Raw genomic sequence first — 12127 nt, forward strand, 5'->3', positions numbered from 1 at the left:
CAAGCCTTGAACTATTGTCCTTGTTTGCTTTTGATACATGCACAATTGCCACCAATGCCTCATGTCACGTAACGTTTGTTCTTGTGTTTCGAGAATCTGACATTTAGTGCAGTATTATCCTCTAATTGTACGTTGTACGCTTTTATAACATGCACACAGCACTATCTTCCTCCTGTAACGTATTGTTTGCTACCTCTTGTATTTTGCTTGCTCTTGATTCAAGCACAATTGTCACTAAGCCTTATATAACGCAACATTGCTTTTGTAACATGCTGACTAGTAAGTGTTCCTCATGTATCACTACTGTTCCTATTGATAAGCGCTCTGACACCTTCGGGTAAAGTCCGCGCTATATAAACAACGCATTAAATCAATAAATAAAACAGGAAGGGGCATACTCTTTTGAAGTTAGGGACTTGTCCATACTTAACTCGTTCCTCGTCTAGCTGAGCCCCGTCTGTATTGATGAAGGGAGTAATCAGGACACCAGCCCCGAAGCATCTGTCCAGACCGATCACTCAGCACCGGGTCAAAAGTGAGCGGGGCCACTGAAAGGTGTGACCGCTCCTCCGAAAGCAAACACCGGCGATAGCCCGCACGCTGTTCTCTAATAAAGTGGAGCTCCGGTTCTCACCAGCGCGCCAGGAAGGGGTGGCGCTGGGAGTATCGCCAGCCACATCCGTTGCGACCTGCATCGCCAGGATGCCCCAGTAATGGAGTTGCCACAGGATGCCCCACCTTGCCCGACGGGCGGAGGTGGGGCATCCAGAGGAGAAGGCCAACCAGAGGAGAAGGCCCCCTGCGGTGGCCTAGGGCAGCCGCAAGTGTGTTGGAACTAGGAGTGCTCCCAATTTCCCCACGTGGCCAACAGATTGTGACCCTGCGCAAATCACAGTTTGCCACTAACTGCAAAAGCACAAAGCAAAATAGCACGTTTTCACCGGAGCGTGAAACCCTGCCATCCTCACGTGAACTTAGAGACTATGTACTCTGTAAATACGTAACCACAGCTCGTGGTGCAAGGGACAAGTGGAAGCCCTCTGCAGAAACAGGTCAGGTTACTTGCACTGCTAACCGGTTATTGGAGTAGATTAATAATCTTTAGTGATAGGTCACCTATTACACTACTATTTGTGCAGTGTTCCCGTCACACACTAAAACCCGCCGCCCCCAACCAGAGTGCCAGGCTGTGGCTCGCGAGCTGGCCGGCACTCCAGGGCCCACGCCACCCAGGGCACCAGTGTTCGCTGTGGGGGAGGGGGGGTTGGAGTGTTGGTTTGGGCACGACTAACCCCACTTCCAACTCCGGCCCAGCACTTTGAGGGACCGGAGAAATATAATCGCTGGGTCATTAGATAGTGACAACCCCATCTCACCCACCCTGAACCGCAAAGCCGTCTGGGTGTGCAACAGCTGCATGGCTGCGGCAGGAGACACATCTACTGCCCGGAAAAATTAAAGAGATTCCGGGAGGGCGTACTGAGGAGATCGCCGAGGCGCTAGGGAGAGAAAACAAATGGAGTTTTTCCCCGGCCACCCAAAAATGCGTCAGCAGATCATCTAATGTGCACACGAATCAAAAGGGGGGGGGGCGATTCAGCATTGTAAAACATGCCAAGTCAAGATCCGATCCCCGCTAGGCCAGCGCCGGAACAGGCGCCCTGCCCTTGAGGCTACACAGTAGCGCTCAGATGCCACACCCGGGATGGGACCCTGCAAGAGGGTGGCGAGAGGAGTTAGAATAAGCTCCTTCGTTTGTGGACAATGGCGTGGGTAGATGCCTTGTGGCATAAGCTCACCCCCCCTGAACTACCCCCGTCCCAATCCAACACCACAACACTGCGGGCCGGACCTGAGAAATAGCTCCTGGGACGGGGTCCCACACGGGCCATGGCCAGCGTGGTGGGACCCAAAGAGGGGTTGGCGTCTGGGGTAGCACTCACCTTGCTACTAACTCCAAAACAGTGTCGGACAGCACGGCCAGGCAGGAGGAGGGCGACTGTCCTGAACGACGTCCAGGAACAAAGAGGGCGCTCGATGGCGGCACAGGTAATTATACCCTCCCCCCACACCCTCCTTCCCCCGCTGGAAGTGATGTCACCCGGGGACCCCACAGGTCCCCAACACTAGACTGCAGCTGAGTCTGTGCCATCGTGTGGCAGTAAGGTTGGCCGCCCTCTTAGGTGGCCCCCTTAGGTGGCCCAGGGCAGCCTGGCAATCTTGCGAGGGCTTGTCTTGGTCTGCGCGTTCTCCCGCAATCTCGGTTGGCCTCGATACGACGCACAGGACAGCATGGCGGCACTTCAGCCACCACTCGTCGCAGACTTCGGCAGTTTCTCTATCACTGCAGGCGGGGTGTCCTCTCCCTCAGTGCCGCTTTGGGACTAGTGCTGCAGGCACTGGCTCACAGACGCAGATGCTGTGGGGCGACACACCTGGTCGTAGTTCTAGCCCCAGACTTGAGCTGCGAGGCGGAGACTTGCGGGCTGCACCTTTCATTGCATGCTTACTTGCTTCAGGGGCGTGAGTCGTCCCACGAAATTCATCATCGGGGCTGAGGTACGCTTTCCTCCTCTGTGCCCACTTCTGATGCTTCACAGATGCAGCAGTCTCACCACCCCTTATAGGCCTTGAGGCTGGGCTTCTCCTTCATGTGGACCAGGTCTGCAACGTTGCGGTGTCGCGAGATCGGTGTACACTGCGACCAGTCACCTCGTCACTGCTCGTGGTTGCTGCCAGTGGTGTGGGGGCAGGCTAGAAGCGGGCTATTCCTTACTCCCTGAGCAATGGCGGAATAGCGGCAGGCTTGGTCCACGCGGGTCAGACCCCCCCTTCGTTGCCATTGTTGTGTCGGGGGCCCGGGCCCACATGTTACTGGAAAGAGCCAGGAGCAGAATGGGACGGGCCGCCGTTATGGCGATCGCCCTAGCCCCGGGACCCACAGGAGAGAGGGGGGGGGGACGCGTTACCAGTGACGCTGACCCCCTCGTACCCGGCAGCCAATGGGCGCCGGCGCACAGACCAGTGAACGGGAAGCACTTTAATGCTTCCGGTTCAGATCCATCCCCGGAAGTCTCCCCAGGGCTCCACATCCCTTAAAAGGGGGAGCCTGCGAGGGAGGCAGCCTCTTGGTTCCGCTGCTGCCTCCCTCCTAGCATCCATGCACGGACCGGCTGGCCCCCACCTGTCCTACTAATCTTTTTGTTTGTTTTAAACAGGTCTCAGCATCGAGTGAGGACATCAGAGCTTGTAGAGTGGGAGAGCGGCACCGGGAGAGCGGCATCGCGATTTCACGGCATCGGCGTTGGAGCGGAGCACCGCTGGACGGGAGACTCAGCAGTGCTTTTATCTGCAGGTCTCGACCTCGGTTGCGAGCGGAGAGCGAGCAGAATCCAGCGAGCAGGGAGCAGTGGTGGGCGCAAATACATTTTAGCAGGTGCCCGTCTAGCTCAGTCAGTAGATTCTTCCGGGGGGGGGGGGGGAATTGGCCGGCACTGCTCCCATTAGCCGCGCCTCAGTGAAGACCTCAGGTGCATCATAGTACTCCGGGGGTGTAATATAGTAGCCACCTGATCAAGTTTCCCCGGGTGCAGCTCTAGAGGAGCAGTCAGCTGCGAGTGAGCCTTGTGTGTGGCAATTTGCGAGTTGGGTTCCCCGGCCTGGGTGTTTTCGGGGCATCTGTTTTTTCCCCTTTTTAAAGAAGGGCAAAGTTTTTAGAGCAGCAGAGCTACAACTGAAAGAGGGTAGAGGAGCTCATTGTCCCATCCCAGGGCCCACGTTCATTCATTAAGTGGCCGCAGTGTGGGGGGCTGTCATGCCATAAGCCTGTTTATTATCTCCTGCTTAGGTCTATTGCCTCAGCTAGAAAGGTTGTGCTTGAAAGCATAGCAGGCGCAGCGCTGCGAGACCGGCATATTTCCTTTTTTCTTCACAGCGCCAGCTCGCATCTCAGGGAGGACATCACTCATCTTCCTGGGTGACAGTCGGTTGGCGAGCACTGGAGTAAGGAGAGGCGGCATCAGCTAACCAGCAGTACATCGCTTCTGGGAGCCATAGAGGGCTTGAGCGGGCGGCTCGCCTGAGCCTACTGGGCTAGCTAGTAGGTCTTGGCTCGGTCGCGTGACTGCACAGGTTGGCTGGGGCCGCTGCAACGCACGGTAAGAGGGGACACGGTCTCCTGGTGGATACTGTCACGTGGTTCAGGTTCCTGCGGTCGGATACACGTAGGAAGGGCGCGCTCTCGCCATGGCCCCATAGGCGCGGCGGGCCGAGAAGCGTTCCCACACGGAGGTCATGCTGGAATCCTTGATTCAGCAAGTACAAGCCATGGGTCAGACCCTCAATAGATTGCAGGACAAGGTGGAAGGCCCAGAAGCAGTAGTGGGGGGAAGGCCAAAGTGGCCTATTGTGCTCCCAAGGAATTACTCCCCCCCTCCGCCAAAGCGGAACCGGCGCAAGCAAGGTAGTAAAAGTAGAGGGGAGGGCTCACAGCCACCACTCGTCGTAGACTTCGGCAGTTTCTCTATCACTGCAGGCGAGGTGTCCTCTCCCTCAGTGCCGCTTGGGGGCTAGGGCTGCAGGCACTGGCTCACAGACGCCGATGCTGTGAGGCGATACACCTGGTCGTAGTTCTAGCCCCAGACTTGAGCTGCGAAGCGGAGACTTGTGGGCTGCACCTTTCATTGCATGCTTACTTGCTTCAGGGGCATGAGTCTCCCACGAAATTCATCATCGGGGCTGAGGTACGTTTTCCTCCTCTGTGGCCACTTCTGATGCTTCACAGATGCAGCAGTCTCACCACCCCTTATAGGCCTTGAGGCTGGGCTTCTCCTTCATGCGGCCAAGGTCTGCAACGTTGCGGTGTCACGAGATCGGTGTACGCTGCGACCCGTCACCTCGTCACTGCTCGTGGTTGCTGCCAGTGGTGTGGGGGCAGGCTAGAAGCGGGCTATTCCTTACTCCCTGAGCAATGACGGAATAGCGGCAGGCTTGGTCCACGCGGGGCAGACCCCCCCTTCGTCGCCATTGTTGTGTCGGGGGCCCGGGCCCACATGTTACATAAATAAACCACACAAAGGCATGCTTAGGGTACTGATAGCTGGCCACGAGCACGTTCATCCGGGTCCTTTTATTAACAGGCTCACGTCACTTGTGACGCCTGTGATGGATGGGTGTCAGGAACATGTGTGTTCAGCCCCCGAGGGAGTGGCTGGAAAGACCAGTGCCTGCTGAGACCCTAGAATGTGTCCAGCAGGACACAACAGCTGTGTGAACACGCAATTGACAGCGTACCGAGCACCTTAATGGAAAGGCTCGCCCACTCTGTTGGATTGAGTGATGCTTGTTTTGCTGCTTGATCTGAACTACATCACTCCCATCGTTCCACCTCCCTGCGCTGCCCGTTATCGATGCATGATGTGATGCCTAAAGAAGCGCCCTGGCGTAGATACCCACAGTTATTCAGTGGCACTTTGTGAGATCAGGGCCCACTCTGACGTTTAAAACCTGTTTCAGCCCTGCTCGTAATGCACTGCCTAGTGGTACCAGGCAAGCGTTCTACTCTGCAAGTGTTTACAGTTACACTCGCTCCCACTGCCTGTGTGCATTAATTGTGGAATTACCACAGGCAGCGAAAGCAAGTACCCACTTAACTTCTTTTCTTCTCTGCAGGGGGAACTTTCTTACTAACATCTGCTTTACCACCAACAGTCAGCAAAGCGCCATGAGTCGCAACCTCAAGCCCGGAGACCTAACCTTTGCCAAGATGAAAGGCTATCCTCACTGGCCAGCACAAGTAAGTCTAGTTAGTTCTTCCCACCTGCGCGACATGATTCTTCTATAACTCCTTCCGCGCCTCTAAATATAGCATTTTACTACACTTCACCCAAAAGTCAAACACCTTTCATGGTTGTATGGGTGTCACGTCAACATATATTATCTTGAAAGACTGACGTCAGAAATATGAAGTTGGAGCAAAGCCAGGTTTGGGAGAATTTTGTAGCAATGAAATAGCAATATACAGGGGCAATTTATACCGAGATAGCGTTGTCAATACGCCAGAGGAGAAATTAATACAGAAATACAGCGATCAAGCCAAAATAAATGAAACAGAGTTTTAGCTGGGTCGTCACAGCAGTGCCAACTTGCTTTGTTCATTAACGGTGCACGTTACTGCTAAATGTAGTTTGGCACAACTGACTGCAGTGCTTTCAAAAGTCACATTCCTTAGATTTTCTCGTAATCATCTGGTGCTATGGAAATGTTCTCACTATGCACCATGCGTTTGGTCTCTGGCCGTGCGTAACTTGAAGAAAAGCATAAGAGCTCTGCCATAGGGACACACACTGCTAAAGTTGGTTTGCGCTGTCACGAAAATGTATCATGTAGCGCCTTATGCTTGCTGTACCTTCATGATGCATAGAAAGTCTAAATCCTCAGAAAACTAAAATGACATGTTTCACATTTTTGCTTTAAAAGGGAAGAATCTGCAGAGACAAACCTGTGAATTCTGTAGAGAAGACTGTGAAAATATAAGTGCAGTTTTTGTTGGGTTCATGCCAACGGGACAAACTGCATCAAAATGACATGTCTTGCATTTGTTCATTTACTTACAGCATTCCTGGTTGTTTAGAAGGCAATCTGTTCGAAATAGGTATGTTGCTCCTCTCCCTCACATAACTCCCCTTAGTTTCTCTCCCTCACACAGTTCCTCTTGGTTTCACTCACTCACACAACTCCCTTGGTTCTCTCATTAAGAATGTTGTAGTGAAGTCACTGTTGCACTTTTATTTTTTTATGCTTTATTTTGCATGACAACGTAAAGTTAATCTAAGGAAATAGTGTCATCATATTGATGTGTAGCACTGCACAGTCAATGAATGTATTTATTGTATAGTTAAAACCATTACAAGTGTATCAGTGTGTTCAAAAGTTAATATGGGGAAATAACATATGCAAAGGTTGTCCTCCATAGCTCATAAAAATTGGCAATTTCTTAAAAGATAAATAATTCAATCGTATTGCTTTATTAACCTTCCTGCTTCCACAAATTTGCTTGAAAATGCACCATTTATCCACTCTTTTTTCAAAAATTTCGGCGGGAGAACCGCCATGAAACCCCCATAGGTTGTTTGGGCTTGCTCGCCACAGTGCAGTATGGCAATCATTTTATGCCTCACCACTTTCAAATGTCACCAGCCGCCATACCACTTTCAAATGTCACCAGCCACCACTGTCCACTACACCTGCCCACTCTGCACCCCATGCCCATTGCTGGAGTTTGAGTGGCTTACCTGTCCTGTGATGTCTCCCGAGCGATCCTGACTTCGTCTTCATCTGTGGTTGACCAGTCCATGACCCCACAAAGTCGCTTGCAGCCTCTACACAAAGAGTCCCCCTGACTGCAACTGTTTCTGACCAAGAAGATCCCACACCAAAATGTACCCCAATGCATCCTCAGCCCTCCGACCTTGGGAGCTCAACTGTTGGTGCCGTGACCTCCTCCAGCCCTCCAACTTACCTGCCCAGCCAGCGGTCACCTTCCGTCAGCCTCTTGGCCCGAGCCTGCAGCCTCCTTGTGCAACAGAGATTCCCCATTGAAATGCATTGGGCACCCGGTGCTGTTTTTGCACCCTGCACCCGCCCGCCCCTATGACCATGGAGGTGTACCTTTGGTGCTGCTTTGTAGCCCGTGCTGGTCTTAAACCCCAGTGCCTGTGCACTGAAAACACTGGTACTTACCTGAAAACCATGCCTTTTCAGGGTGCCTCCAGTCTCCATTGCTTTACAATGGGACCAGTGACATCTGTACCCAGCTGCCGAAGTGCCGCGGGTGGTGCAATACGAACCTGTAACTGAACATTACCCAGTGTTGGCCAAATCTCTGAAGACTGGGATTGTAAATCGATTACTTACCTGCTAATGCTTAACACTGTTTTCCTTCCATGGTATTGCATTGTGTTTTACCTATTGCATACATCTGTATATCTTTTACATTGCCCAGTGCTACTGTTTCTGATTGAAGCACAGAATTGATCAATTGAGCCCGTACACAGAAAATCCACTTTTCTATTGTGCCCTCCACATCTTCCTGCCATGAGAAAATTATTATGGGACAGCTGTTTTACGCCTTTATTTAATAAATATTGGCCATTTTTAGACCTATAATTCTGTCACCGGCAAAGATAGAACTTATACATTGTCCCAAGCATGATATTATGAATTAGGGCATACTGCCACTTAGGTGTGAGTGATCTTGCACTATTGATGAGGTTCTTATGAAATTGGAAGTGCTTTTCTGACAGCCTTAAAACCATTTATATACTATTTATGTGAGACGCAACATGAGCACTCCACAGCGCCCACCACCGTAGCATAAGTGCCATTTAAATATATAGATACGGCCGCATTGTCAGCAAGGCAACTAGGGCCATGACAGCCCTCTTCTGGTGTTTATGGCAATATTTGGATCCTTTTTAGGTCTCGCCTGAGCCAGCGCATGTGCAGTTCTGGCGCGACTTTTAGTAAGGGCTTCAGAAAATGCTCGCTTCCGTCATGGCTCATTAAGTGCATCGCTCGTGGGCACCCTTCCAGCCCGCGATTGCGATCACTTTCACTTTGACGGTTGCGTAACGCGCACACACACAACTCCCGGGCTTGTGGGCAATCCGGGCCTCCTCCCTCAAATTGAATATATATATATTTTTTTTTTGTAAACTGCCGGTGCTTATGGGCCACTTAAATCCCTGTTTCCACCCACTGCAGCATAGAGCATGTGGTGGGAATTGGCCAGCAGATGCTAACCATTGCTCTTTCACTTTGTATGGCTGAGGGTGTAGTGTTTGATCAAGTGTACACCCGCCTACAAAGATGTGCACTTCATTTCAAGGGCTTTCATTTGCATTTGTTTTCTTTGCATTATTTATTTTTTTCCAATTATGGCCCTTTGGCGTCCCGGACGGTTTGTCCAAAACCGATTTGCTTACTATAATAAATACATAGAGGGGCTTTCGGTCAGCCTTCTCACCCATTGGTCTAAAAGATTCTCATTCACATTTTGCTTCTACCCCATACTGTATAGGGAAGAGGGCCGCCCACTTTACATATCGGCTCCCTTAACTCTGAGTGACTGTACAAACAACGCCTATGCGCTTTGTTCCGATTCACCAACATATAGTTCAAATCAAATCTCTTCAATTATGAACCGGGTTCCAACTGCTTTTTCATTTTTGTTGTTTTTAGCTGGTTTAAAAAGTCTTTTTATTTTGCCGCACTACAGACGGTCAGTTAGATGGTGTCTCCTTTTTAAAGTTAAAATGTTGAGGTGACATTGTAACACTGTAGCTGCCTGCCATTTCAGTGCTTGGTTAGCTGGTGATTGTTTTTCAAATATAATAAAATGCATGACTACTGACTGGATTGTGGTATATAAAAAGTAGGAAAACTGCACATTAGTAAATCTCAATTGAAATAAAAAATTAAAGCATATGTACTCTGTGGTCATGTTTAGGTGGCCACGTTTTTTACATTTCTTTTAAGGTGGCATATTCTTACAATAAAAACAATAACATCACACCCGTTTGCCAAAGCCTGCCCCATCAACTTTTTAAATGCTTGTTTATTTTAGTTCTCTTGGTCTAATAAAACTCTCTATAATTTACAGCAAGTAGAAGTCAATTGTACTGCCTTGTGGCAGTTATTTTTTTCTGTCGTGCATATAAACTAAAGGGTGTCTATACTAAAGTCCAGTTATTTCTAGGTAGCACTCGTACTGTTGTATTACATTATGAGTAAAGGGTATTTTCGAAGGCAGTGTTCATATTTTTGTGGCATGGGCTTGCAATAAAAAAGAAAAAGCAAAACACTTTGCCTGCTTGCTAAAGTCAGACTGGTTGGCTTTGCCAATGCATGTTTAGTGCCATTCAGTTTGTAAGCCTCTCAGGGCCGGAGTTCCTGGACATTTCCCACTCACACCCACTTCTCTCGGTGTTTATCATTGTGCTTGGAGTCTCTCCAGCTGATTATAATGCATTAGCTCCAGAGAATCTCTGGTGCATTAGCCCCTAGAAAGCAGCCTTATTGTAGAACGCGTCTTCACAATTCTCTTCCGCTGTTTTATTCACACCGAAGCAGTACAACTGTATATTGAAATATCTAGTTTTATTTTTTCCTGTTTAAAAAAAAACACCATCCATGGAACCTACATCATGTTCTGAGGTCATATAAAGAAAGCGTAGTATGTTACTGGTTGCTGTTACAACATTTATTTTTTAAATGCTATGAGCTGATACAATAAATTATTGTTGGTTACCCATGTCACTCAGCACCTTTGTGCAGACACCCTCTTTCCTAGTTCTGCTAATTCTCCTTGCATTCTCCAGCCCTAAATTCGCACAACAGTCATCTTAACACTGTTCGACCCCTTTGCTTTCATTTAGTACACTAATGCATTCTGGGAGCTGTAGTCCACCCATAAATGACTGATTGTACTTTTGTGATGTTTACGAACCATATAACGCTAAGAAACAAACGATAAACACAATGCATTGCATTGTGATTATGCGTAACAAACCTCATCGTCGCCCTACTCTCCCACCCCCCATGAGAAGGCGAGCCAGCCGGACAGATGTTTGTTTTTTCGTACATGAGTAGTTCAGTTAGGGCACATTCTCTTGTCCACACGGCCAGGGTCCCTCAGATGCAGGAAAAAGGTCTTCATTTTGTGGCGGTTTCATGTTCCTGGGAGAGATGGAGGTATGTGACCTGGGGTGGGAAGGTTGTGCATCAAAAAGAGAACCCCATAGCAACGGCAGTCTCCTCCGGTCCTTTGCTTTTCACTTTTTTCTATTTTTAGAAATAGGAAAAAAATGGTGGTCGTCCAAATTTGGAAGTGTTTTCTATAAAATGAAAAATACTTTTTCTTACTCCAGCAGCCCCCAGTCGTCCTGCGGATTAGAGTTTTCAGATGTCTTTAGGAAGTGCTTGAAACAATTTCAGTGGTAAGCCCACGCCCCGTGTACCAAATCCCCATGGCCAGGTGTTACATATGTTGTGCCAACCAACTCCACCCCATAGCCGCATAGGTGCACAGATTGGCCACCAGGAGTCATGCCAAGGGTGCTGGCAAAGTTGATTGGGAGGAAATTAACAGGCCAGCCTTTAATTTGTTTGTAATGGGGAGATTAGGGTTAAACCCTGGGATGACGAAATTCATTAACCCCTTCCATGCTCATGACAAGTTCAGCTCGTCCCTAGTCACAGTGGAGCTGTGACTTTGGTGATGCCGGCGCATCCTCAATCGACAAAGAAATCATCGTTGACGAAGGTAACAAATCCTCCATTGGCATCAACCAGGCAATTCTGAACGTCGAGCGAAAGATCTCCGTCGATGCTGGCTAAGCGATCGACGTTGAGGCACATCACTCCGTCGTCGCCTCATCGTCGGCAATCGACGTCGAGGCACAGGTCTCCGTCGAGATCAGTCCAAAGATCTTCGACGTCGAGGCACAGGACACCTTCTTTGGCATTGAAGCAGAAATCTCCATCAAAGTCAGGACAAGGCGATTCGACACACTGCATCATCGACTTTGAAACAGAAATCTCCGTCGACATCAGTGCAGAGATCTTTGGCGTCTAGACAGAGATCTCATTCGCTGGCAGCCCAACGCCGGTCGAGGCACTAGTTTTCTGAGGGGCCAGCGGACGTCGAAGCATGACACTCCGTCGGCGTTTGGTAGACTTTCGATGTCGAGAGGACGTTCTGCTGCAAGGTCAAGTCCACCTTACAAGAGGAGAAAGTAGACGTCGAGGCAGACGTCTCCGTTGAGACGACAGTTTTTGCGCAGACGCTCCAGATCAGCGTTGAGGCACCCTTCCAAAGAAGCCTCACCCCCAGTAAGCCTGTCATCGTCACGGATGTCTAGAACAGGTTCCCCCAGTTCTCACCGAGGATCAACGTCAAGATCTCTTGAGGTGGTGATCTCGACGTCAAGCAGTCCAGAGTCAGGGAGACACCAAGATTCCCCAACCAGGCCTGCACATGAAGAGGTGAACTCTCCCCTCATGCCCACTCTATTGAGGGGCGAGAGAGGCACAGATCGCCTTCCATCCATCTATTACCACAATGGAA

Source organism: Lissotriton helveticus, chromosome 9 (genome assembly GCF_964261635.1).
Source record: "Lissotriton helveticus chromosome 9, aLisHel1.1, whole genome shotgun sequence".
NCBI lineage: Eukaryota > Metazoa > Chordata > Amphibia > Caudata > Salamandridae > Lissotriton > Lissotriton helveticus.